This window comes from Gopherus flavomarginatus, chromosome 7 (genome assembly GCF_025201925.1).
Source record: "Gopherus flavomarginatus isolate rGopFla2 chromosome 7, rGopFla2.mat.asm, whole genome shotgun sequence".
In the NCBI taxonomy this organism is placed as follows: domain Eukaryota; kingdom Metazoa; phylum Chordata; order Testudines; family Testudinidae; genus Gopherus; species Gopherus flavomarginatus.
In genome coordinates this window covers 98,073,153-98,100,551 of record NC_066623.1, presented here as the reverse complement: position 1 = coordinate 98,100,551, position 27,399 = coordinate 98,073,153, and the positions used below count along the sequence as shown (strand labels likewise).

General features: G+C 42.5%; 1 protein-coding gene and 1 long non-coding RNA gene across 4 annotated transcripts in view; one reads left to right on the top strand and one right to left on the bottom strand.

Moving 5' to 3' along the window:
- Positions 1-27,399, top strand: part of AK4 (adenylate kinase 4) — a 74,107-nt gene continuing 46,708 nt past the window's right edge. Inside the window, exons 1-2 of the mRNA XM_050962076.1 lie at positions 1-347; positions 7,291-7,409. The gene's annotated coding sequence lies outside the window, so the exon portion shown is untranslated. The remainder of the gene's footprint in view (positions 348-7,290; positions 7,410-27,399) is intronic.
- Positions 18,235-25,873, bottom strand: LOC127055276 (uncharacterized). 3 transcript variants are annotated; one of them, XR_007775438.1, is made up of 2 exons: positions 25,542-25,873; positions 18,235-24,912 (listed from the first exon to the last, which is right to left on the bottom strand). It is a non-coding gene; the product is annotated as an uncharacterized LOC127055276 (long non-coding RNA). The 3 variants fall into 3 exon arrangements; XR_007775440.1 differs by lacking the exon at positions 25,542-25,873 and adding an exon at positions 25,362-25,527; XR_007775439.1 differs by lacking the exon at positions 25,542-25,873 and adding an exon at positions 25,276-25,351.

Here is a 27,399-nt window from a genome sequence, read left to right as displayed (position 1 = left end):
GTTAAAAGGCTACGTAACTGCCAGAAAGTGTGTGTGGGGGCAGCTGCAGGGAAGGACGGGCTTTACCGAAAGCGGAATCCTGCTGGCTGTGCTCTGACCTGAGAGCTCGGAATTCCCATCAAGTATCGATTCGGTACAGATGAATAGATCAGGTTTCAGACGTGCCACGGACTTCGTTCTTTGCTCGACGTTTTGCGGGGTGATAGACGTTCAAGCGAGAACTAAATGTCAAACGGAGGATTGAACGTCATCCCCCTCCCCCCCAGAAGTCCCAGCAACGTTTAGCCGCGTCTGCCATCGCTGGGGTGCTTAAAGATAGCCTCAGAGCTAAGCATATGAAGAATTCTGTAGGTGAAGCTGTTCTCCATTCTGTTTACATCCCCTAAAGTGCTAGTTCATCGCCTCTAAAATCGGTCCTCCCCGGCCTTACCAGTTGTTAATCAGCTGCCAGGGTCCATTTCAGAGCTGAGTGACCGGTGGTGCGTTGCATGCCCACTGTTTGCAGAGACCGACCCTGTACATACAACAGTAGTAGTGTCTGTGCCTGGTAGTGTTTGCAGAAATGGATCTTAAATTAGTAATCACGGTGTGATTCTTCATGGTAAATAGCACCGGGGGATGTAAGAATAATTTAAATTAACTCTTTCTTTATATTGTGGAGTCTGGTGGCACCTTAAAGACAAACAGATTTATTTGGGCATAAGCTTTTGTGAGTTAAAAAAAACAAACCACTTCTTCAGATGCAACTGAAGAAGTGGTGTCTTTTTTCTTTCTTTCTTTTTTAAATCCACAAAGTTTATGCTTAAATAAATCTGTTAGTCTGTATCCACAAAAACAAGGAGTTTGGTGGCACCTTAAAGACTAGGAGGGCTATCCCCCTTTGATTCTTTATCTTGTATCTACTTTGGCCTCAGAAGGCTTATCTCATTTTTACTGTTGCTAATTTTCTACATGATTAATTTGATCTGGATGGGGTGGGGGGGGGGGAATAGTTGGTTTGGGGGTGAGAATCTGGAAACTTCAACAAATCTGAAAGTGCTTTTCATCCCGTTTGTGTTTTGCAATGGCCTGATTTTAATTTTCTGTGTTTCTGAACATTGAATATTTCAACTAAAAATACTTATTTTAAATGAATGAACCATTTAAAAAATAAAAATAAACCTACTGTGTGGCTAAGCTGACCAGTCAGATGTTATGGGGGGGCAATATAGTGAAACGGAAATGGAAGACAACATTTCTTAGAAATACCAACAGGTTACATGTTGTTTTCTCATTAAACAAATTTCCAAAGGAAAAATTTAGTAACTGAAATTTTTTAAAAAAATTTCCAAAAAATCTGCTTTTGAAAAATGGCCAAATTTTGATGGAGGAAAAAAAAATTATTTAAAAAAATTTTTGGCCAGGTCTGGGAATAATAACAAATCCAATTATAGAAAATGTATATTTTAAAATAAATTATTCCCACTCTGACTTCCTGGATCTTTGTTCCATATTTGATCCACTAAGCACTTCATGTCTTTGCCATTGTAAAATACCAAATAGAAACTGAATCTTATACTCCAATTACGCATATCACTTCTCTATTGGATTTACTACTTGTATGTTTTGTGCTGCAAACAATGGCAGTCACTTCTCCATATCTATCACAAAATAAAGTTCCAATTTAGTGTTCCTTTTGCAGTCAAAATGCCCATTGGCTTCAATATAAGCTTGCATGTGTGAGAATGCATGCAAGAGTACGCCCAAAAACTCACTCCTAGAGTAAAAAAACAGAAATATGTCTGCTATTATCCAATAGGCCCTCCATCTGTATGAGCTGACACTGCTTAAGTCAATTAGTGAGATTAGCACATCCACATCTTCTGGTGTGACTTTTGTGGTTGTGTTTTGTCAATGATCAGCCCTCTGCCAAATATTCACAGAATCCACTTCTCCGTTCCATCCTTGTTCCGTGAACTTCTTCCCTTACCTTCTTACCAAACTTCATCTTTATCCCAGGCAACTAAATCCTCACTTTCCCCCGGGCCCTAAAGTAGAAGATGGAAGAAGATGACTGATTTCTGGCAGAGTTAAGACTATGTAAATTGCAATTTACAAGACTGATGTAAGTGTTGACTGTCTGCAGTGCTCATTTATTCTTATGAAAACAATGAAGAGTAGTGATTAAAAACTGCCCTTCCTCCCACCTGTGAGAATGAGCTAGAAAATGTCACTTTTGTGCCTTTTAAAAGTATTATTGATATTTTTCTTAGTTATATAGCATTATTGTAGTTTGATCACTTTTCTTTATTGCTGTGTGGGAACTGTACAATTGATACATTTAAAGGGCCAGAGTCTCCACCCATTTAAATCGGCATGACAGTATTGACTTCAATCACTGATGTGTTAGAGGGGATTCCTGACCCTCCACTTCAAGAGAAGATTGGATAATGTCACTGTCCTGATGGAGTTTATCCCTTCTTGGATACTGATTGCTTGTTACTGTCAGAAATGATTTATAACAACATTTTTGATAACTTGTTTTTAACCTTCAGAATAATCTAGATTGCACAAAGTAGGCATTTTCAAAAAGTTTCCTGGGAGAAGATACCCCCTCTCTCCTGGGATCTTCTCCCAACCTCCATCTTCAGGTTATACAAGCTGAACAACTTGCTGTGCTATGCTATTAATATGTTGTTGATGGAATAGTTTTCAGATACAAAGTGTAAATACTGCTAGCAAAGTGCAGCTTCATCTGAGCACGTTTCCTCATTTCCTGATTATGGCCATTAGAAATCCATTTTGTTTTCAACAAGAGATGCCCCACATTAATCCCTGTGTGTGGAGTTTAATCACTGGCAATGAGGGAAATCTTTTGCTTGGTGCACATGTTAAATATCAGCCTGACATCACTGGGACTGAAACTTTTAAATCAGTGATACTCAGCCTGTGCTCTTAAAAACATGTGTGATTCCTCAAGGTCTTGCTTGTAGCTCTTATGGAGACCTTTGGTCCAACAAGGATTTCTATATCTTTGGTTGCATGTGAGAGGAAAATTGTTGAGCTTCTGGGATTAATCCCCATTTCTCCCAGAAGCTAGGAAGGGATAGGGAAAAAGGGTAAGTGAAACATTTTCAACACAGGCACGTCTTACTAAACACAGTCCTACAGGGTTTGCAGCCTAAAGACTGCTGCCTTATGCTACCTAATGAAAAAGGCCCATATAGTAAAACTGACTAGTCTGCCTCCGTTTTCAAATTGTATAAATAATTAGTATTTGTACAGTACTTTTCATGTTGAAAGCACTTTCCAAATATTATGTAATTAATGCTCACAGCGCTGCTGAAGAGCAGGTCAGAAATATTATTCCAGTTTTATTAGTGGGGAAACTGAGGTAGAGATGTTATGACACACACATCCACAGATGTTCTGTAAGGTTTACAGTTAGAATTCAGTTCCTGTTTCCAGTTAAGGCCATGGCACCACATCTCATTAGCTCTCTTCTTATAGTCAGACTCATGCCTGTATCATCTGGCTGCACTGCTGACACTTTCACTGATCATCCTTTTGTTCCTGCCAATCTTTGCCACTACTTTTCATGTTGGTGATGAGAGCAGTCTTCCTAGGTTGCCTTCTGTGCTTATTAACGTTTGGACTTATTATTCACGCTTTGCAGTCAGTGGTTGTTTCCAGTGCATAGCAAATGAAGCTGGAAATATTTCTATCTGCCTCTGAACTCTGAAGGTACAAAAAAAGAGCTTTGAATGCCAAATGGAAGGTGAACAGCTGACAAAAACAGAATATTATTCCAATGGAAAGAAAACATAATAGGCTTCAACTAGAATTTATCTATATAGCTAGTCAAGAGAGACCGGGTGTAACAATGCCTAGAGTTCTAGGATAAAATTATCAAAAGTATCTAAGTGATGTAGGATCCTAAATCTATTTTAAAAAGTGACTTAGGAGCCCAAGTTTTTCAATTAAACTTAGTCCCAGACCCTCAAAGCCCTTTAAGAATGATTTCAGTGGGAGTTAGGCCCTTGTATACTGTGAGAATATGGGCCTAAGTGCTTAAATCATTTTTTAAAAGAAGACTTGTGCTTCGAAATTACTTAGGTGCTTTTGAAAATTTTGTCCGTAGGCTCTCTCTTTGGCCTTGTACAAGGTGAGAAATTTTGTTCAGATCTTTGGTGCCTTCTGGATTTGTATCTTACTCTATGGAATATAATTGGAATGAAACCAATAGGGTTTTATAGAAATTATTCTAAAAACCTACAGAATTTAATAGAAAATGCTATTCTTTCTATATGTTTATAATCATATATAGAATTCAAGGATATACAATATTATAGGATTTTCTGTAAGAGTATCACAACATATATTTGCAGCTAAGCATACTTTCATGTTTATAGTATAGAATGGCCTATAAACAGCTGGAAGAATAGCTCATTTGTTTAAAACACATTCTTCTTGCCCAATCCTCCAGGAAGACTTCTGACAAAATAGGGAAAACCAGATCTGACATTCCTGACATTTCTAAGTTAAAAATCAAGCAGAAATTTTAAAGGAGACAAATTATTTCTTACAGGCTTCCTTAAAAGAGGAAAAACAGTACAAAATCCAACCTCCCCTCCTCCCCCAGCCTCTTTTGCAAGTCATCTTTAAGGCTGTCAGAAGCCAAACTGCACCACCTTCATCACTGTTAATCTGAAAATAAGGCTGTCTTCAGGCTGTTCAGACAATATAAATGTTTATAATGCTTCCTTTTATAGCACTGCACATTAGAGTAGGGTGAGTGGTCTTGTATGCTATAAGTGCTTTAAATCACCGATACCACCAGGTTAGAATTGATTGGGCTTTTACATAAATTTAATTTAAGACTAGTTAAATAGTTTACATTTGTAATTGATTTGTAACCAGCTAGATTTCTGGACCCTGATTCTGATCTCTGGTGTAAATCAGGGGTATCTCTGAAAGTCAATAGAGTTGCATCCAAATGAAAATTAGAATAAACCTCTGTGCTCTTACTACCTTTTCATCTCATGAAGAAGCAGATAAGTGGACAGTTATTAGACGGCTGTCAGCATGTGTTCAGTGCTGTTCAAATCAGAGATGGTAGAAAAATGTCATACAATTTTTTGAATGAAAAATGTGGTTTTGAGCAGAATAAAAGTGTTCACAAAACATTTTTGGTCAACATGTTTAGCTTTAACAAGAAAAACCCTTTTCTCCCTAACTTTCCCCAGCTTTGTTCCACTGCAATAAAAGGGTGGGAGTTAAAAAGTGAGAGAAAATGTGTGTGTGAGGGATGGTGGCTCTCACTTCTCGAAAAATTCATTTTGAATGCTTTTGCCAGAAAGTGAAATATTTAACACCTGCCCCCCATTGTAGTTAGTTTAATTAATTAATTTTTTAGTTTGCAAAATACACTATTTTTGACCATGCCTGTTTGCCTATGAGCTGAGCTTTCCAGATCATAGGCAAACAGGAATATAATGGGCCAAACCCATCTGTGATGTACCACCTTTCATTGCAGTGGTGTTACACCATAGATGAATTTGGCCCAGTGAGTTTTTACCCAAGTCCCTGTTCATCCAGCTCTGTCTCACCTCAAGAAAACAGGAGGCAAAAAGCAAGAAGTGGGTATGCTGGGGTAGTCTGCCCCTTGAGGGTGGTGGTGCCTGCAGTCAGCCCACCTCCATCACGTGGCATAGCCCTTTAGGATTTTGGGAGATTTAATGTATGCAAAACCCTAGAAAATAAGAGATTCTGGTGGGTAGAAGCAGTCCCGGCAATATGCACTGTTTGGGAGAAAGTCAGTTACTATTTCTTTAAGAGTCTGGGACCAGGAGTGTTGCAGAGGGGGTGGGAGAAGGATCCCCACTCACCCAGCCAATTGGGGATAAGAAGGGGAACTAGCATATATGCTGCCTCCTCCCTCATACCAGGGAAGCCTCCAGCAGGAAAAGTTTTACTTGCTGAGTCCTCTGAGTGACTGTGAAAAAGGCAGCAGCTGAGGAAGAATCTGGTTAAACCCCTACTTCTGGTTTAAATTACATCCGAGTTCAGGGAGGAGAGCTGGGGACTGCTGACTTAAGGGATACAAAGGGACTGCATAAGTTATGCCTTGTAGCATTGAGGAGAACTGGGAACTTCAGGGCTAAGAAAGAGCAACTGTATAAAATATAACCCTGGATCCAAGAATGGGGCTCTGGGTGCTTCCTGAACAGGGTTAAGGAACCTGTCCAGGACTCTCATATGGACCTAGAGTGGAGTGCACTGGGGCAACTAACAAAGTGAGTTACATTCCATAGAAAATATTTAAATTAGACTCCAGCAAAGGTTTATGCATGTTTTAAACCAGTCTAGTTTGGATACTTGATTGAAACAACCCAAGGGGGATGCTGAGGGCAGGGCGCCCTTGCTGGGCCATCAAGAAGGGCCCCAAGGGGGTATGCTGGAGGGCAGTACCCAATTAAGGGGTGGAGGATAGGGTCACCAGTAAACTTACTGGGCCAAATTAATTTCTGGTGTAACTCCAGTGAAGAAGAAAGATCATACAATTGTTAGGGTTCTAGCATAGGATTTAGGAGACATAGTTTCAAGTCCTTGCTCTGCCATGGGCTTCCTGGGTGATTTTGGACAATTCACCTAGCTTCTCTGTGCTTCAGTTCCCCATCTATGAAATTGGGATGTGGGGATAAAAACACTAAAGATTGCCAGGTGCTCAGGTATTATGGGGCCATGTGAATAGCATAGGTAGGAAAGTCAGTGTGTCACTGCTTCAATGTGATGGGTTGATGCATTTATCTTAAGACTCCTGTGTATGTTTATGTTGGAATATGAGATATGATAATATATTTATGACTATCTTAGCAGCATTTGGCTCTTACTGAGGATAAGGAAACTCAGGTTGTGTGTCTGGAAGATCCATTGAGAACTTATTCTATACCTTTTATTTTATTTATAATCTTTGAAACTTCTGCAATTTACAAATCTCTTAGAAGTCATAGATTATTAGGGTTGAAAGGGACCTCAGGAGATCATCTAGTCCAACCCCCTGCTCAAAGCAGGACTAATCCCCAAATGGCCCCCTCAAGGATTGAACTCACAACCCTGGGTTTAGCAAGCTAATGCTCAAACCCCTGACCTATCCCTCTTCTTCAGAGCTGGAAGCTTCTAAGTATTTCTTTTTGGAATCTGTTTCTAGATAACAAAGTTTCTCCAAATCTAAGTTCAACAGGAAGAAAGAAAACTGACTCTGCACTTTGGTCTAGTTTAAATAATATTTTTTCATTTGTTTATTTAAAGGCTGTTTCACAGTGCCATATGTGGCCACTGCTTTAAGACAACTGCTGAAGATAAAGGCCAAGCTGGTGGATTAGATCCTGATCCAGACAGGTGTGCTGACAGAACTGTATGTGAGGGAAGTAAGTCATGTAGTTGCATTTCTTTCCCCTAAATTCCCTTGTGTCATGAGCATGAAAGTTCACTTATTTCACTCAGGTTTAGGAACCCAGAGATGCTGTTGCATTGTCTCAGTTCTGATCTGAAAGCATTACTCTGTGTTGCACAAGTCAAGGATCTGGCCCCACCAGAGGAGAAAGCAATGTCTATTTTTTCGGTGGAGAAAGTCGGAAATTGCTCCTTCTCCTTTCCAGGTGTGTAAAGAGGACAGTAAAAAGGCAGACAGCAATGAAGCAATTTGGTACCACTGAAATGACCAGTTTTCTTGGGCTGAAGATCTGACTCTCATATCTCTGTGTTTATGATAAGGCTATATATATCCTATTTCTCTTCAGCTTCTGCTATTCTGAGCATTCCTGTAGGGTTTAGCTAAGTAGTATGGTATTTTCAGTAGCTATCTTTATGTCCCACCCAAAGGATATCCACAGACTACTTCTGTCATTGCTGTTTTCTTGGGCATCTGCATCAAGTGGCCTAACAAAATATGCTGCAGTCTATCATATTCTCCAGTACTTCTCCAGTACTGTTCTTCCAACAGACCTGCCTTTGAGCTGCTAGCATCCCCCAGGTGATGAGTTGGAAATTAGGGGGATTATTTCTGCCTTCTAGCTATTCTGCAGACCATCTGTATCTGTAGAATTCAACAATATGTTGAATATCAACTTTCTCTACTGAGTGGGGGGAAACATATTGGTATCTGTGCCAACCGGTGTATACTGTGAGCTCAGCCAGCTAGTAAGTACAGAGCACACCGGTGAAGTTGATATTTCCTATTCAGTACAGTTTCACTTACCACTGGGTACTTTCCAGTCTTAGCAGCTCCATTGTGATGCGGTTGAAAATTTGTCTTACCTCTGCACAGATCTGCATACAGAGTGAGCACACGGCTCTCTTTCTGAATGTGTCCTAGAGGGGTATGTACTGATACTCCCTGGTGCATTGTCTAGTATGGTACAAGGGTGATGAGGAGTTTAATGATTGTGTGGTTTTTTTTTTGGGGGGGGAGGGGTTACTTCCCAGATCCATCACCCCACAAACACTGAAATGAACAGCTCAACCTCTAATAAGTAGAGATGATCAGTGAACAATTGTTCAGTGCTTACTAAAAAATAAAACCAAGAACGATCACATGGGAGTAAATCCTGCTTGTCTCCAGTTAGGCAATGGAATCAAAAAATCTGCATTCTGAGCCACAGACCACTGTGGGGATGAATTGATAAATGAGGATGCCCTTGACTTAAAATCTGGCCAGTCAAATCATCTCGTTGCTTTTTTTTCCCCCTCAATTCATCTGCAGTCTGACTGTTTTTTTATTTGCTAGTATTGTCACGAACCCCCAGCATTATAGTACTGCTTTAGATTAATATTTGAAAACTAAGATAAGTGCTCTAAGATAGAGCTAGAACCAACATTCTACATCAACAGTTCTCGCAATTAAGTGGGGACTGAAGGGTGCATTGTGTGGAAAGGCAGAACAATGATCCAAATAATGTGAATTTAAAGTCCAGTGTCTCATAAGCCACCAGGACTAGGAATATCTAAGATATGTCACTGGAAGGCTAAGATTGCCAGTGGTGTCCAGAATGAATTCACATTACTGGTGGCTCACAAGGACACTGTTCCTTGAAATGGTCAATGGTCCTTCAGAGCAGGTAAAAATCTTCAGGTTATTAGCAATTGCTAATATTAACCCTTGTTTTGGACAAATTCCAAAGCAGGCAAGTTCTGCTTACTGATGTTATGCCTGCAGTTTAAACTGCAAGATGTTTTCTATCCTTAGTCCCAAATTATAGTGTAACATTTAGCTGTTTAGTCACACAGCACCAAAGCTGGATTTACACCTTGTGTGCCCCTAGGCACCCCCGGTGGCTGGGCAGCTGTAGGGGTCCTGGGTCCAAGCTCCCTCCCCACCCATGCCCGCATGGGCTCCGAGCTCCAGGGTCCCCTGCCACCTGTAGCAGCTTGGAGCCCTGGGGCCCCTGCTGCCTGGAAGTCGCAGGGTCTAACCAGGGTGGCTCAGAACCCCCGAGGTGGCCGGAAGCTGCGGGGTGCCCCCAATACCTGTGGCAGTCAGAGCGCCGAACCACAGTGGACAGCAGGTTATCACAGGTTGCCACAGTTACCATTTACCACATAGCATTTTCTATGCAAGCCTATTTATTCTTAGGGTATGAGCATTACACAGAAGACATTTTAAAAACAACAAAAGAACCTACACGCATGCTAACGATCTTACCAGAGATTGCCCCCTTCCCCCAGCTGCCTCCAACATGGGTTCTGACAGGGAGTCCTTCAGACCCCCCAAAGGCATCTCTCTTGTGGTCACAAGTTCATAAAAGCCTCAGCTCAGAACTGGCATCCTCATGAACCATTTAGCCCAGCCTTTATATGGTGGGGGACTTTGATCAGAAGTTTTCAGGAGCTGGTAATTAGGACACAGTGGGCCTCTTCCCAGGGCGTAGCTTCAAAAGGTTGGCTTTGCAGGAGAGAATTACTAGGAAATCCATTTCAGACGTGTTGTCGCCAAAAGTTCTTTGATGTTCCTAATGTTTTCTTGGAGACTGAGTAATGCAGTCTCTGGAGGAAGTTACATACAATTCCACAAAAAAACACATACACAACTGCATTTTTATACAATCGACCCCAAAGATATTAATCTTAATTCAGTAACTTCTCTCTAATTCTGCAAGGTTTGTACAGGATATTGTCAATCTGGCACAAACTCTGTTCTGATAACATAGGCAAAAGTCCAGGATCATCCCAAAGAATGATGCCGTAATTTCTAAAGTTTAATGGTCTAGATGAGGAAAAGTGAATGGATTCCAGTTTATATAATATGTATTGACCCACTTTTATGTGTGTCTTGAATTGGGTTAATGATACTCAGCTAACAGTCCAAATTCCTATGGAAATAGGCAACTTTGCTGTTTCACGGAATTTATAAAAAGCAAAGCAAATTATTGGATCTTCAGTTAACGAACAATACCCCCCCCCAAATAAAGAAACAAACTCGGGGGGTGGAGGGGTGGAATGAGGAGCATATTGTATTCTACATGCTTATTTTAAAAGATGGTGGCACATCACACTTGCTTTTCCCCAGCTCAGGGAGTCTGTTCTCTTGTGACAGAGATCCTGAAAGCTCCCTTATACTAAAGAAGAAACTATGTAGAAAATGTGCTCGTGTAATCTTTATCTTGAGTGGAATGTTAGTTGTGAACTGTAATTAAGCTTGGATTTCATTATCTTAATGAAGGATGCAAATGGCACAGCAGCAGTATGTCAATTTTGCATCAAAAAATTAATTTGGTAAGATGAGATTTCCTTACCAATTGGCTTGTGTATAGTTTGTGTCTAAATCAAGTTCCCCAGAGCATTGTACTTCCTAACAGAACTCAGCAAGTCTGCAAGCACTGGGCGTGCAGGAGGAGTATGGTATCTCCAGAGTAAATTCGGCGAACAAATGTGTTCCGCATTACTTTTGGGTAAGTGAAGCCATTAAGGCTAAGGGAAGTGACTACATAAAGAAATAATGATACTTAATATCTGAAGGCAATGGGGTGTGGCTAGGGACCTAAGTGGATAACAAATAGTAATGTGAAGCCTTTCACATATTGCTTACTAGTTCATACCCAGTCTAGATCAGTAGAGCCCCTACTCTGCAATACATGTGCAGTACCCTCCCAGAGCTAGTCTGCAAGGCCACTAACCTCTTTGTTCAAATACCTCCTTAAAGACCACTTCTGTTGTCGTTTTTTGTAAGCATCACTCCAAAAGGTACTTGCATTTACCTTACTGATATTTATTTATTTATAAAATGTTCACCATTATCCCTTGCTAAGTAGCTGCATAGGGCCAGATCTTCAAATGATGGTACGACTTCAACTGAGCTTTGCTGACTTATGCTCCCTGATTTTTCTAGCCCATTACTTGATTGATCTTGCTCCATTATTCCTCTACCAACCCTCCCTCCCATCTGTTGTGTCAAGATTGAAATTGAATTGTAAATTCCTCAGGACAAGGGGCACTATTGTATTCTCTGTGATAAGGTGCATAACGTGGTTTGGCTGCAGTAAGCTAAATAATGATGATAAAATAGAGAGGAATGTTGTTAGCATCTGACAGCTGTTTGGCTTAAATGGAAACAAGTTGGTGGCTTCAGTCCAGTTTCTACCGACACATGTTGTCATTGTCCTATTAAACACCACCACAGTTGTTAATTGGCCAAGAACTAAATCTGTAGTACACGTGGGCCTTGGCCTAGTTCTCTAAAACTTCCCCATGGTTGCCACCAGCTCTGCCCTGCTGGTAGTAATAGTGATGGGAATGCTAGTGTAGACAAGATCTGCGCCTGATTATCTCTACATCATTATGCAGGCATACAGGGTTAGACATGGTGCTTGTAATGATAAGGAAGGGGGGCAGCAGGCACTTGTCCACAGTAGCACACCCCCACCAATGGTAGTGACAGCAGGGAAACCTTTGGGATAAAAAGCCTAACATAGACACCAAGGCTGAACTCCTCCCAGAGGTGGTGCCTTCTGGATCAGGGCTGAATCCAGTGGCAAATTTAGTGTTAGTGGGGCCCTGTGTGCAGATTCATTTTTGCCCTCCCCCCCACACCCTCAGGACCCAGCCAAGAAAAAGAACATTCTCTTCTCTCCCCCCTCCCTTTTTCATTCTTTTTTTCTTCCTCCTCCTATATTATAAGTAATAGGAAGTAAATGAAAATAAAGTGAGGTACCTTGATTGGAGGCCGGTCCAGGGAGTTGGGCTCTAAGAAGGAGTTTGAGTGTGGGCTCTGGGCTGGGACAGGGGGTTGGGGTGTGGGAGGGAGTGAGGGGTGCAGGCTCTGGGAGGAAGTTTGGGTGCAGGCTCTGGGCTGGGGCAGGGGTGTGGGAGGGGTCGGGGGGCAGTGCTTACCTTGGGAGGCGCGGCTCCAAAAGTGACCGGCACACCCCTCGGGCACCAGCTCCTAGGTGGGGGGGGTTTCAGGGGGTCTCTGCATGCAACTGCCTGCAGACGCTGCCCTGCAGCTCCCACTGGCCACAGTTCCCAGCCAGTGGTAGCTGTGGAGTCAGCAGTTGTGGAGGGGGGGGGACAACATGTGGAGACACTTCCCCTCAGGGGCTGAAGGGACATTTCGGCATGGAGGGAGGGAGGCAGCGCGGGCAGGGAGCCACCTTAGCCCTGCTGTGCTACTGCTGGCATGTCTCTGCGTGCCTCTTAGGGGTGAGGGGCAGCAGGTCTCCGTGTGCTGCCAGGGGCAGAGGGAGGCAGTGTGTGGATCTGCATCCCCCCCTCCCCCTGCCAGGGGCATGCAGAGATGTGCCAGCAGCCAGCTGCTTCCGGGAGCGGCATGGGTCCACTGGCCATGGCAAGCAGACAGCCTGCCTGCCTGAGCCCTGCTGCGCTGCTTGGGTGGGACTCAGGGGCAGGTTGTCAGATGTGATTTGTCCTGCATTTTGGGGGGTGGGGGGCTGTCATTGGGCCCTGTGCCACTGCACAGTTTGTTTCATGGTAAATCTGCCTCTGGCTGAAGCACATGCAAGGGATGAGCAGGTGGTCCCTGCCAATGCTGTACCTCTTGTGGATAAATTGGGGACTTGAGTTTCTCTTTCTGCTGTTGTGGCATTCTTCTTAAGCACTAGATTCACGTTAAGCAGATGGTCTGAATGAATACAAATTCTTCAAACTCCCCTGTTTCTGAAGGCCATGATATATGCAAGGCAAGCTGTCATGAATCATTTACTTTTGTGCTGAGTATTTTTTTTAAATAGGAGGAATCTGAAGCTTGTGTAAATGTTTAAACATACATCCTTTTTGAATTATTCAGTATATTCTGCCTGCTTCTATAGTTAATTAAAACAGAGGGCATGAGCTTTCATCCTAGGAAAGGGATGAGTGGTAGGAAGGGAGGTAACTGAAAACCACCTGACCTTTTTTGTCCTTCTAGAAATGCTATAAGCTTGATGGGTTGTAATTGATGGGCTCCCTTAGCGGTGCTGACGAGCAACTGCAAAACAGAGGGATCATAACAAGCTTGTCTTAATGCAAGGAGACTGCTGTGTGTACACAGTGAAGAACTGACACATCCAAAGCTAATTTTCCTCAGGAGGGTACATTTTGTAGACTAAAAGATGAAGCAAGTCATCACAAATACAAAATTTATTTCCCCTCTAAAAACATCAACAGGCGTGCTAGCTCCCTAATAAAGAAGTTCAGTCTTTGGCCACTGGGCGTTGGAGAAGTATGGGGACTATAGTGCTCAGTTTGATTATATTTGTAGAGTGTGGCCTAGTGGAATAAGCCTGGGCCTACAAGCACAGCACTCCTGAGTGCTAACCTTACCCTGACCCTTACTCTAGGTATCCTCTTCAGCCAGTCACTTAAGATTCTGTGCTTACATAGCTCTTATTTTTACAATCTATTGGGTAATTCACTTGGGGGCCAGGGTGAGCAGGAGATCTGGATTCTAGTCCCAGCGCTGTCTGTGACTAATTGTTGGACCTTGGTCAAGCTGCTTAACGTTTCTGCCTCCATTTTCCCATCTGTCAAATGGGGATAGTGATACCTTAATTAGCTGGTAAGTACTTCAGTATCTATGGACAAAATGTCCCATGTAAGTGCATACTGTTAACATTTCTAACAGAATTTAAAAATTGAGGGGACCCAATGAAAGGGTGAGATGTGGTACATGCAGAACATTGTCTTTGAAGATGTATTGTGGTGTGACTTCTAATAGCATTGGCAATGTTCCCTCTTGTGCCAAGGATACCACATAAATTTCATTCTTCTATCAGTAGAGCTTTCTGTCTTTCTTAGTCATGGGGAGGGAGTGGCTTTTATTTTTACAAACACAATCTTGGCAGTGTTTATAATATGCTGGTTTAGAGTTTTGAGTCTAAACACAATTCCAAGATTTAAAAATAGATCTTTGAACAAAATCCTGAGTGGTGCTTGGTGCTTGTGTGCTGCAGGAGTTGGGGGGCAGGGTTGGGGGGGAAATCCTACTTCTTAGGCTGTGGAATGCTCCATGGATTCTCTGCTAGCTCAAAGGCTGAAACAGGGCTCTGCAGCCCTAATGTACCTTCCCCACATGTGGAGGAAGGCCAGAGCATTGAGCCAATAGCAAATCCTCTAGCCTAGTGGTCTCCAACCTTTTTACACACAAGATCACTTTTTGAAATTAAGATCAACCCAGGATCTAACCCGCCCCACTCACTCCATTCCCCCCCTCCCTCTGTTGCTCACTCTCCCATACCCTCACTCACTTTCACCGGGATGGGGCGCTGGAGGAGGTGCAGGCTCTGGGCTGCGGCCGAGGGAGTGTGGGAATGGGCTCTGGGCTGAGCCTGGGGCACGGGGTTGGGGTGTAAGAGTGAGGGGTGCAAGCTCTGGGAGGGAGTTTGGGTGCAGGGGTCGTATGTTCATAGTGCACCTAATTGCATAGAATCCACTGGACATTTTATTAGTTTTACTTTTTATTAGGGTCATTTGTGGTTTATAGATCCAAGATGAAACCTCATCTGGAATACTGTGTGCAGTTCTGGTCTGCCATGTTTAAGAAGGATGAATTCAAACTGGAACAGGTTCAGAGACGGGTTACTAGGATGATCCGAGGAATGGAAAACCTGTCTTATGAAGGGAGACTTAAAGAGCTTGGCTTGCTTAGCCTAACCAAAAGAAGGTTGAGGGGGGATATGATTGCTCTTTATAAATATATCAAAGGGATTAATATTAGGGAGGGAGAGGAATTATTTAAGCTTAGTACCAATGTGGACACAAGAACAAATGGATATAAACTGGACACTAGGAAGTTTAGACTTGATATTAGATGAAGGTTTCTAACCATTAGAGGAGTGAAGTTCTGGAACAGCCTTCCAAGGGGAGTAGTGGGGGCAAAAGACATATCTGGCTTCAAGATTAAGCTTGATAAGTTTATGGAGGGAATGGTATGATGTGATAGCCTAATTTTGGCAATTAATCTTTGATTATCAGCAGGTAAGTATGCCCAGTGGTCTGTGATGGGATGTTAGATGGGTTGGGATCTGAGTTACTGCAGAGAATTCTTTCCTGGGTGCTGGCTGGTGAGTCTTGCCCACATGCTCAGGGTTTAACTGATCGTCATATTTGGGGTCGGGAAGGAATTTTCCTCCAGGGCAGATTGGCAGAGGTCCTGGAGGTTTTTCGCCTTCCTCTGCAGCATGGGGCACGGGTCACTTGCTGGAGGATTCTCTGCAACTTGGGGTCTTCTATAACAAACCCCTAACCTATGTCTGAGTTATTGAAGTGGATGGGTGAGATTCTGTGGCCTGCATTGTGCAGGAGGTCAGACTAGATATCATAATGGTCCCTTCTGACCTTAAAGTCTAAGAGTCTAAAATCCTTCAGCGATTGTCACAAATCAGTGTAACATTCTCAACTGTGGGGTGTGCATTGGTTGAGCCTGGGGCAGGGGGTTGGGTTGCAAGCTCTGGAAGGGAGTTTGGGTGCAGGAGGAGGCTCCAGGCTGGGGCAAAGTGTTGGGGTGCAGGCTCTGAGAGGGAGTTTGGTGCAGGAGGGGGCTCCAGGCTGGGGCAGGGGGTTGGGAGCTGCGGGGATGGTGCTGGGTCCAGGGGCAGCACATGGGAGCTGTCTCCCCACTCCCCCAGGCGCCGTAGAGACGTGCTAGCAGCCAGCTGCTTCCAGGAGAAGCATGGGGCTATGGCAGGCAGGAAGCCTGCCCGAGTCCTGCTGTGCCACCAGACTTTTAGCAGCCTGGAGATTGCGGTCAGCTGGCAGAGGCTCCAGAATCAACCAGTCAATCGTGATCGATGGATTGGTGACCACTGTTCTAGCCCTTTCTACTCCCTATGCACTGTCATAGTGACAGACACATTCAGCAGTAATACCAGTAAACCCTCCCCCTTTTCCTTAATTCCTTGTATACTGGAACTGGACCTTTACCAATGCCAAAAGGACCCTGGACCAACTTTATGTATCTGAAAATATTAGGTGAAATCCTGGTCCCATTGAAGTCAATGGGAGTTTTGCCACTGAATTAAATGGACCAGAATTCTACTCCACCCATAGTATGAAAAAGAGAGTAAGAGTCTGATCCAAAGCCCATTCAAGTCAGTAAGAGTCTTTCTATTGGCTTCAATGGTCTTTGGAGCAGGCCTTGTATCAATAATTCCTCCTCTATAATGTATTGAGGGCATAATGTTATTGACTTGTACATTTAACAATCCATTGGTAACATTAAACCCCCACCAGAGACCAGGATTTCACCTAATAATGTAACATCTATTTCTGAGTTTTAAAGTTCAGTGCTAACAAACAGTAAGTGTTCTATCAACAATAACCAGAAATGGGCCAGGTGGCACATGACAGATATTGCTCTCTCTGAAAGGGTAATTATGTGAGTTAACCAATTGGAACAGGCGTTCTCAACTTGGGCCTCCTGGTTCTGAGCAGGTATAATGGGGATGCGTGTCCCAGCTGTGGAGTGAGGGTAGAGGGCAATGTTCCCTCTAATTTTTGACAGGCCATGTGTGCAAATTTTTGTTCACGCGGTGTTTCGGCTCTGTGTGCACACGCACAGCTTAGAGGGAACAGTGGTAGAGGGGTGTCTTGGTAAGGAAAAAGAAGGCCCTAGTGGGGAAAGGGCTGAGAATCACTGGAGTAGAGCAACATGGAAAATGAGTTTGGACCTACAGCCAAACTGTGATTTTAACTTTGGATCAAGATCACAATGAGGGAAATAACCAGAATGCTGGAGGGCTTGTTTCTACATGGAAAATAAAGCGACATAACAGTGTGCACGTGGTGGTTTTTTGCTAAATGTGGCACATAGGCGGAAGGAAGTGTTTCTCTCCCTCCCCCCCAAAAAAAAACTTTCTTCTTGTGGTGTTTGTGTTTGGCAATATATATACAGCAATATAGATTTATTAAAATACTAGCATCTGGTATGGGATCAATATTAAGATATGGGAGGAGGAGGGAATCTGAAGGCTAGTTCTTTTGAGCTAGAAGGAATACAATCCATCTGTTCGTTCTGACATTGCATAGTTTTCAGGCTCAGATAACACTCTCAGTTCCTGCCCTGCCTTGGTAGCCTCCGCTCTGTCTAAACAGGAAATGAGAACCAGTGTCTGTGGAGGTGCCCCCACACTCTGAGTTTAAACAGGCAGCTTTGCTGTGTCTTCATCCATACGTGAAATGTGCAACACAACATATCCTGAAGCTTTGACTACCTGTAGTTAGCTGGGTCTAATTACATAGTCTGGTAGGTTGTTAATAAAATGGATGCTTAAGCAGCACCTCATCTGAGGCCTGATTTGAAGCTCCTTGAAGTCAATGGGAGTCTTGTCCTGTGGCTCAAGCCTCCAATGAAAACTGTAACAGGCTGTGGACATTCAGCCTATCTACTCTGGCTGGGGAGGATAATCTTTTTAGAAATCCCCTTCAATGTCTAATGTGATTGTCTAAAATAACTCCCTGGACAGCGAAACTTCCTCATTGCAGAGACTTAGACTGCATAGCTGCATTTCCAATCTCAAGGGCCCTGCACGATCATGAGCTTTCCTTTGACCAAGAAAACTGGATGCATCTTCCACAAACTTCAGTCAGCTCCCAAAATGACCTCAGAAGTAGCTGAAGAGAAATATAAGGTGCTTCCATCTCACAGGGGCTAAAGGGGCTGTTTTCTCAGCACCCCATCTTGTGCTGGCCTAATTTGGTAACAAAGGACTAATACCATCTATGGTGACGCATTGATAGTTGGACTCAGAGGACTGTAATACAATATTTCTTTAAATAATGCTTTAATTGTCCTATGTAAAAATAATACACACACACACACACATATCAAATGACTTCTACGTCTACACTCACCGAGAAGAGGAGAGTTGACAGTTAACGTATTTAGTTATCTCTATTTAGAATGTAAACTCTTTGGGGGAAGAACTGTCTTTTTATTCTATGCATGTAAAGCACCTATCATGATGGGGTCCTGATGCCAGAATGGTGCTCCTAAAGTGTTACTTTAATAGTACTACACCACCACAACTTCCTTTTAAGCAATGAAAACCAGCTAGATGTTCAATAATAGCTATGTAGCACTAAGGTAAATACAGACCCAGATATGTCCAGCACCAGAGCTGTGGTAGTGCCTGTCTATATTAAAGGATTAGAGAAGTAAAACAAAGCAGGAATTACCATACTGGGTCATAGGAGGGGTCCATCAAACCCACTGTCCTGTCTCCTACAAAGGCCAGTATCCAGTGCTTTGGAGGAAGGTGCAGGACACTCTGTCTATGTGGAAATGTTTTCTTAACCCGTCTAAAGTAGCACGAGCAGTACAGAGAACAAAGGGAGATCACTGCTGATTGACCACCTGTTCAATGAAACCTTCACAGGTAACAAGAAGGGTACTGTGTCACACATGTATACTTCCTTAGGAAGTATACAGAGCTGAGAATGGACACCACGTTGACATGTGCAGATGTCTGTTTATGAAACAGTTTCTTTGAAACTTCACTTCCAAGAGAACTGATCCAATGGTCCCCTCTAGTGTTAATTTTCCAGCATTGCAGCTTCGTATCTATAACAACATTTGGACAGGACAGAGGCTCCACACAATAGTCTTTGCTGAGGAAAACACCAAAAGATGGAGTATCAAAAATCTCAGCTTTAAAAAAGCCCAAACATATATTTTAAAGTTAATGCTCATAAAAATAAGAGACTCTGGCTTCAATCAGGAGCAGATACTCTGCCACCTCCTCTCCGGTTCTTTTATAGTCCTCTTATCAAATCACCTAGCTGTGTGTGATCTTTCAGTCTTGATCTCATTACATTTTGGAGAGGCAAGTATAAAATAGTTGACTGAGCAGGAGACGGGGCCAGGAGCTCCTGAATCCTAATCCAACTTTGCCACCAGTTTGACGGGGGCCTAGTGCACACTCCTGTCGCTCTATGGTCTAGCTCCCAATTAGTAAAATGAGGATACTGGCCCACCACTTATTTACCTAAATGGCAAGATGTTGAGGCTGAATTAGTCTTCTGAAAGTACATAAATATTTATAAGGGCTAAGATACTGATTTTTATTTATTTTTAAAACAGGAGGGATTATAGATTCATGAAGAAAGGAAGGTATGCATGTTGTAACTACTACTTGCCTCATTTTCTGTTGATCCATCCGGGTACCTGTGTGGTCCTCATCACCACAGTACACAGGCATCTTTCTTTACTTAAAATGTCAGTGTTTTTTCTCTACCTTCCCTGCGGGGGTGGGGAGGGGGAGGTCTTTAATTTGAGAGAGCCAGGGTGAAGAGGTGGGCTTCTGGTGCTGAATCCATTCTTCTTTCTTGTGGCAATGAGTTCCATAATGGATAGGGACCTCCATCTAATGTTACTTCATGAATAATCATCTTTCAAACTCTATAGCATGTTTCTTCAAAGCCTAGAGTACTCATTCAAAGCCTGAAATTTTTTAAAGAACTTCCAAGTAGAAAAAGTCAGTCAATTATCAGGCAAACTCAACAGATATAAAGTGACTTTTTTTTTTTTTATATTCCAGTAGAACTAAAGGTCTTTTTTTTTTTTAAGCCATTTATTTTTTTTTCTTCAAGTGAGTTAAGATGTACCCTTACATCAAGCATCTTTCTTCTCTAGCACATGATCACTTCCATAAACAAAGCATGTCCGGTATCCAGAAAATAAGGAGATCTTCTTATTTCTGCTTGTTGGGTTCTTGTGAAGCTAAGATGGCTGCCATCCTTCAGTTATCACAGTACTGTACCTTTAGAATAGACAGCATCAGCACTGTGATAACTGAGCCAGGGCAGCCTGTCAGTCATTATGTCTGTTAGTATCATATAGAGAATAGTGCTTAATTTATTGTGTGCTTACATAGTGTTTCCTCTTGTGTGTTTCAAAAATAAAGATCACATCAAATACTGATGTTCAGCTCTTCGAGGACATGGATGACAGATTTAATGCCCGTTTGTTCATTTCCACATGTATTTATTAAAGTGTTCTGAAACTTCAGTTAATTTATCCACTCTTTTTGAAAATTACTTGGTTTACTGGTATCAGTGCAGTTAAATTCAATGCAGCTTTAAAGTATTTTTCAGAGCTGTACAATCTTTTACCAATAAGTCTTAAATACAGTATCTGTAGATTTGGATTTTTAACAGGGGGAAAAATAATTTACTCGTTCCATGGAGATAATCACTGATGGAATGAAGGTTTTTTCCCCTCATTTTTTTTTTCTGGTTTCAATCAGCATTTGAAGTAGAGTGCTGTTCTCATACATAAACTACATAGGCAAGATCTTCAACTGGTATAATTGGCATAGTTCCACTTAAGACAACGAAGCGGCACAAATTTACACTGGTGGAGGATCTGGACCCATTATCTAATAGTTGGGTTAATTATGTTGATATAATACCTTTTCAGTTTCAAAGTATTATGTTCCACACTGGAAGTGCTAGGACTTTGACACACACAGACAAGGCTTCTGTCTTGTGGGATTCACGGTACCATCTAAGGCCTCCATTCTGCAAACGCTTACAGATGTGCTAACATCCCAACAGGGGTATCTGCAGCACTGGGGTCCTTTGAGGCCCAATCCTACTCCCATTGAAGTTTTGCCATTGATTTCAGTGGGAGCAGGATCAAATCCAAAATAGTAACAAGCACTGGATGTGGAAAGGATCCTGGCATTTGAAGAAAGAGTTGCTGTCTGATGGGCTTGTTTGTTCAGGCTGTGTGATGGTTCATTTGGGCCATACACTGAGGTCTAAATGAAAACGGCTGATATCAAGAATTACATTGCAAACAATGAAAGAAATTTATCAAAATATTTTTCTCTGGTTTATGTTGGAAGTACTGCTGTAAAAGTCATGGTAGTTTTTCTCTTTGAATAAAGACAACTAATCTAGTGAATCAGTTCTGTAATCAGCATATTAAAATAAATGTTTCATCAGGTTTCACAATGGAAAGAAATTGATTAACAGATTTTAAATTTCACATCATGTTCCATTTAAGAATTTGACGGACTTAATTGGTGTAAGTGGTACTTAAATATTTCTAATGGAGCAGAGCAAGAACTTTATGGATAACATAAATAATCAACTAAGCTGACAATGTATTTCCTTAAGTTAAATAAAAAGCTTTTAAAATTCAGAAATGCTTAACATTCAGCTGGGTCCAAGTACTACCAAAATGGTCTCTTACATATTTTTAACACAAGAGGGCAATACAGAGACAAATGTGAAACACAGCTTCCTGAAAAAAAATATTTGTGCATTTTTAAAACAGATTACAAACATATGTTATATAAACAAGGGACCAGTCAATATGTTATACAATATTGTTCCAGGAGGCAAATATGAATGGGCAAATATGTACAAAAATATTAAAATATATATTTGCCATCAACTGCAAATTTATCAGCATCCTTAGACTAATCTGCCATTTTCTGAAAATAGTAACCGTAAGGTAACCTGGAAGCACACGTTTATTAAGGATTTATATAAAAAATAAGTGTTTCCTGGCTTTCAAAAATGTGAACAATATAAAGGTACAAAAATGTCATTAGAGCATTCTATTAGCATCACAAAGGCTGGATACTTTAGATCAGGGGTAGGCAACCTATGCCACGCGTGCCAAAGGCAGCATGGAAGCTGATTTTTCAGTGGCACTCATGCTGCCCAGGTCTGGGGGGCTCTGCATTTTAATTTAATTTTAAATGAAGCTTCTTAAACCTTATTTACTTTACATACAACAATAATTTAGTTATATATTATAGACTTACAGAAAGAGACCTTCTAAGAACGTTAAAACGTATTACTGACACGCGAAACCTTAAATTAAAATGAATACATGAAGACTAAGCACACCACTTTTGAAAGGCTACCGACCCTCTGCTTTAGGTGTATTTACATTTTGCTGATGAAAAGGTGATCTATTTACTCTGCCTTCTCACTTTTTAACACCTTCTTTTCTAGATTAAAAAGAAAGCTTTCCTCAATGGTCAGGTAACATAGGTCCGAATCCTGAAAACGTACAGGGGTAGTCCCTCTGATCTCAATGTAGTACATAAATTTACTCAAGTGCATTTTTCGGTGTGTATTTTTGTTCAGCTTATTATTCAGATTTAAAAGTTTTCAATTCTATGTTCTATTTTTTTGCTGTCAGATTTTGCTTTTGAAAAAAATAATCTTCATTGTTTTTATTTTTGCTTGTTTTCCATTCCGCCCCCTCTTTCCACTACTCTCTTCTTTCGGGTTGGTAACTTACCACGTTTCTTGAGCATTTTGACTTAAACAACACTTCTTTTGATTGGAGTCTAAAAACTAAATTGGCTATTTACCCTCTCCCCACAAATGCAACTTTACTTTCTTTTCTCCTAGCATGTAGCTTGGAATTAGATCTCTGATTTTTATAGGTCGACTCTGACACTGAATAGGAAGAGGTCTGTCTTATCCAAAGCTAGGAAAAATGGGGAAAAAATACACCTTTATTACAAATATTTTACTTTGAGTGTGATCTTAAGAGCAGAAAACTGCAGTTACAAGGACATAATTGATCTTTTGGCTACTGGGTAAGTGACCGACTTTACTCCTTAAGGAAGTTGCTGGAATTTTAATATGGCAGGAGTGCCTTCCTACAGTGCAGTTTACAGCACCTAGAGGTGAAAGACTCTAGTGTGCCAGGACAGTTATTAAAGCAATATTTTCTATGGCTTTAAATTCTTCATTAGTTTTTCAAGATTTGCTTCTTCATTTGTAAGTGAGGTAGGAGACAAGTACATTCAACAATATGAGACTCTCCCATCGAGGAAAATTCTGTAATGGAAATTGTTTATAAAATCTGCTCCATTCTTTATCTATGTTCTGCTTAATTCCTTCCACCAATACTTACCTTTTTAGTCTATTTGACTTCCTTCCCCTCTTAAACATTGATTAGTGGTTGAGTTAACAGTCTGACAGATGAAGTCTAAGTGCTGCTGTTGGTGTACCAAATGTATGAATAATTAAATAAATAAGTTTCTAAAACATTATTAATCATTCATCAGCTATAGTCTGTGGACAAGTATTCAGTCACTTTTCTGGAAACAAGAGCTCCTAGAGGCCCCTTCCTGAAAATACACGAAAATATTCAAACAAATTTAACATTAGCAACCTGCCTGGATCCCCCAGCATCTTTCTCAGAACCCCCCCCCCCCCATTATTAGAACACAGCTGAATATGGACCAACATCTCCCATGTAAGGGGAGCTCAATGTAGTGATTGGGGGCAGGGCTGGCTTTAGGCCTATTCCACCAATTCTCCCGAATTGGGCCCCATGCCTAAGAGGGCCCCGTGCCCAGTGAGAATCCCTTCCCTGGCTAGAGGTGCCTTTTTAATTTTTACTCACCTGACGGCGCTCCAGGTCTTCAGTGGCACTTCGGCGGTGGGTCCTTCAGTGCCACCGAAGACCTGGAGCGAATGAAGGATCTGCCACCAAAGTGCCACCAAAGACTCGGAGCACCGCCCAGTGAGAACAAGCCCCCTGTTCTTTGGGTTTTTTTACATGTGGGGTGTGTGTGTGTGTTTGTTTTTTTAAAGTCATCCCTGCCGGGGATCCATGGAAACTGTTCGAATTGGGCCCCGCACTTCCTAAAGCCGGCCCTGATTTGTGGGCGGAGGGGATGCTTTTTGCATTCAGTGCAGCATGAGCCGAAAATATCTGCTAACTATCACAGAGGCTGGCATGGCAGGAACCAGGGCCATGGACTTGGCCTTTGTCACTTATTAGCCAACGGAAAGAAAATGTCTCTCTACTTTGTTAAAGAATAACTTACTAGGTCAGGAAACAAGTTGGTGATCTAGGATCTGGCCCTGCACCTGCCCCATTTGTCCAGCTGAACTTGCACTGAGGCCCTCTCTTTGGAATAAATAAGTAAATACGCTTCTATGTAAGTGAAAGCTAGAGGGAACTGGAGGTGTGGCTCCAAAGGGGGTGAGGGGTGTGGACAGGAGCACAGAGACTAGGAAAAGCACCTCTGGCATTCTCCCTTGCTGATCTCAGCCAGGAAGTAAGTGCCAGTGCCTGCCACTGTGGGAACAAAAGCACCATCAAACAAGTTTGTGTCGCTTGTCTGGGAGGGGTGAGAGCACAGCTGTCCTGCAGCCATAGCTTGGTACCCAGCTCCCCAGGGCTGCTGATGTGAAGCTCTGCCTGGCAGTGGTCGAGGGCAGGGGAAGCGAATCTGAAACTGACAAGCGCACGTACCAGGCAGCTTCCAGGCTGCTTGAGGGAGACTCCAGCCCCGTCTTGGCTCCTCCTTCCTGTTTGGGAAGCTCACTCCAGCAAGCCGTGCCCGTGGAGACTCCTCCATCTTCCTCCTCCCAGGCTCCTCCCGCTGGATGCTTCATGTAAACAAGATCCAGGCTATATTTACAATCGCTTGACGGAAAGGAACCAATGCCAGGATCCTAAAGGAAAATAACAGTGCGCAACATTAAAAACCGCACACACACATCCCGAAAGGCCAGGGGCTGGGAGACCCACAGGGCGTCAGCCCTGCTCCCCATCAGCATGAAAAACAACCCCGCAACGGCAAACGGACAACGGTACCTCACCCTCCCTCCATAACCGTCCCCACTGAAATCAGGCCCCCGGTCCGCGGAGCGCCCGTCAGCGTGCGATGCAGAGCGGGTTACAATGCATCTAGCTGTTGGGAGCAGCACAACGCGTGCGAGGAAAAACAAGCCTGGCTCGAGGCAGCTGCCTGCGATCCAGGGAGAGCGCTGTAAAGAAAACAACATTCCCAACCAAAACTCCTCTCCCTTGCTCACCCCCCGCAGCAAGATAACTCCTGCCTATCCTCCATCCCGCTCACACCCGCAAAGAATAGGTCCCCTCCCCCAAAACATAAACAAACCTCTGGCTTTCGTTTCCAGCGCTGCCTAACGGTGAATTATGAGAGGACAGCACAGGACTTGTGATGCCAAGATTGCAACGCCCTGCAATACCCCCACCCCCACTCCCCGAGCTGCAAAAGGGTGCGCTGCTCCGGATCGCCGCCCGTGCACCCTCTCTTCCCTGCCCTCTGCTCACCCACCTTTGCGGCTGGGGCTCCTTTCCCCTCTCCTCTTTGTTCTTAGAGATCTTTGCATGAAGATTATCTAATGACGCAGCATAGACTCGCCACAACGTGACTGTCGCCATTTTTCTGTTTTTATTATATCTCTCTGCCATGTGATTAAAAAAAAAAAAACTTCCGGGTCTCATGACCAGAAAAGAGCAAAACAAAAACGGAGACAAGACACAACTTCACACACACACACACACGCATCTCCTTGTATCCAGTGATGCGTCTCAACTGTCAGAAAATAACAAGCAAGCAGAGGGCACCGCTTCTTGCATTGTGGGATTTAACCGTCTGGTAGAGAAAGTCACCCCTCACTCACATTCTGTCCCAGATTTACAACCAGGAGAACAGAAACAGTTAAGATGAGACCAGACCCTGTTCTGCTTGATCAAATGCCTCCAATTTCCACGCCGCTTTCTGCTGAGCAATACTAACTTTGAGCTCTGTTCACTCGTCATAATAATAAAAAAAGTTAAAAGATATTAAAGCATTTTTAATCATTCTTAAAATGACTTGCCTGCTCCATGTTGATATCAAAGATTTGGACGTGTGACACTGAAATCTGTTTTCTCGTTGAATTGGTCCTCTTCACACAAATACGTAGGCTGGTTTGTTTTGTTGGGTTATTCATAAGCTACTGGCAGAAGTTGCTATGACAGGAAAAAAGGTTAAAACATTTTTTAAAATAGTTTCCCATGTGAAGCATTGTACAGACTGCAAGTGGCTGTAAGAGCAAAGGAAGATAAAACTGGGAGTCTACCAACCAGCCATGACAGGATCCCACACAGACCTTACAAATAAAAACAATGGGCAACACCATGTTGTCTTTTGTCTGGCAAATCTCCCATTGAAGTCAAGGAATCCCATTACTAAAAAAACTGTTATGTCTTTTGCTAACACCACCTTAGATTAGTAAAACCAGGATTTATAAGAGTGGGGAGGAGCAGGGCCAGCCTTAGACCAAATGCCCCCCCCCACTTGTTAAAATTTGAAAACTTTATTTTTATTGCATTTGTAGCTTATTTCACAACTTTGATGCATGATCTGCATGCATGATTTATCCCTGTCATACAAGACGATAAATTTGCATGCTAGGATCTGTAAATCTGTATTTATTCATGCTATATATAAACAAATGAAAATAATTTTCTCTAAGTATATAGAAACTTTTTAATTTTAAGGATAACTGAAATGCACTAACATCAAGAAATTGAACTGTGCACCAGCATTGGGTGGACCAGTATTAAATTGTGTTATAGTAAGTGACAACCTTAGAGTGTTAACCTTAAGTCCTTTAGTTCAAAAGGTCACTTTTCTTGCTTTTGCCCTCCCAAACTGAAGCACAGCATCAGAGAGATCCAAAGACTGGCCAATAGCATTTTCAAGCAATAAATAGCAAGCAGTGTCAGTCTCTCATCAGCCATCATCAATCAAAGATATGCTTTAATGAGCCTGAGAGCTTTGAAAAACTGTGCTCACCACCCGCAACTGTTACTGGCAGCGTGAGCGGACTCTTCAAAGCTTTCCAGACATTAGAAAAGAGTGTCCTTCAGCTCTGCATCATGAATTAATTGGAGAATTTTGAGTGGAAAGTGCTTCCCGTGTTGCAAAATGTGATGGATGTTGTCCATTTTGACATAGAGGTCTTTATCATTGACCTCTGAACATTCCCCTTGTGTCAGCGACAGATGAAGGTCTGTACAATTGTTCAAGAGTGTTTTCCTGTCAATTGGGAGCTTACTAAGTTCATACAATGCCCCCCAGGTCTTTGTGTGGTGATTCATTTGTCCAAACATTTCTTTGATGGACACTCAAGCAGTGTCCACCA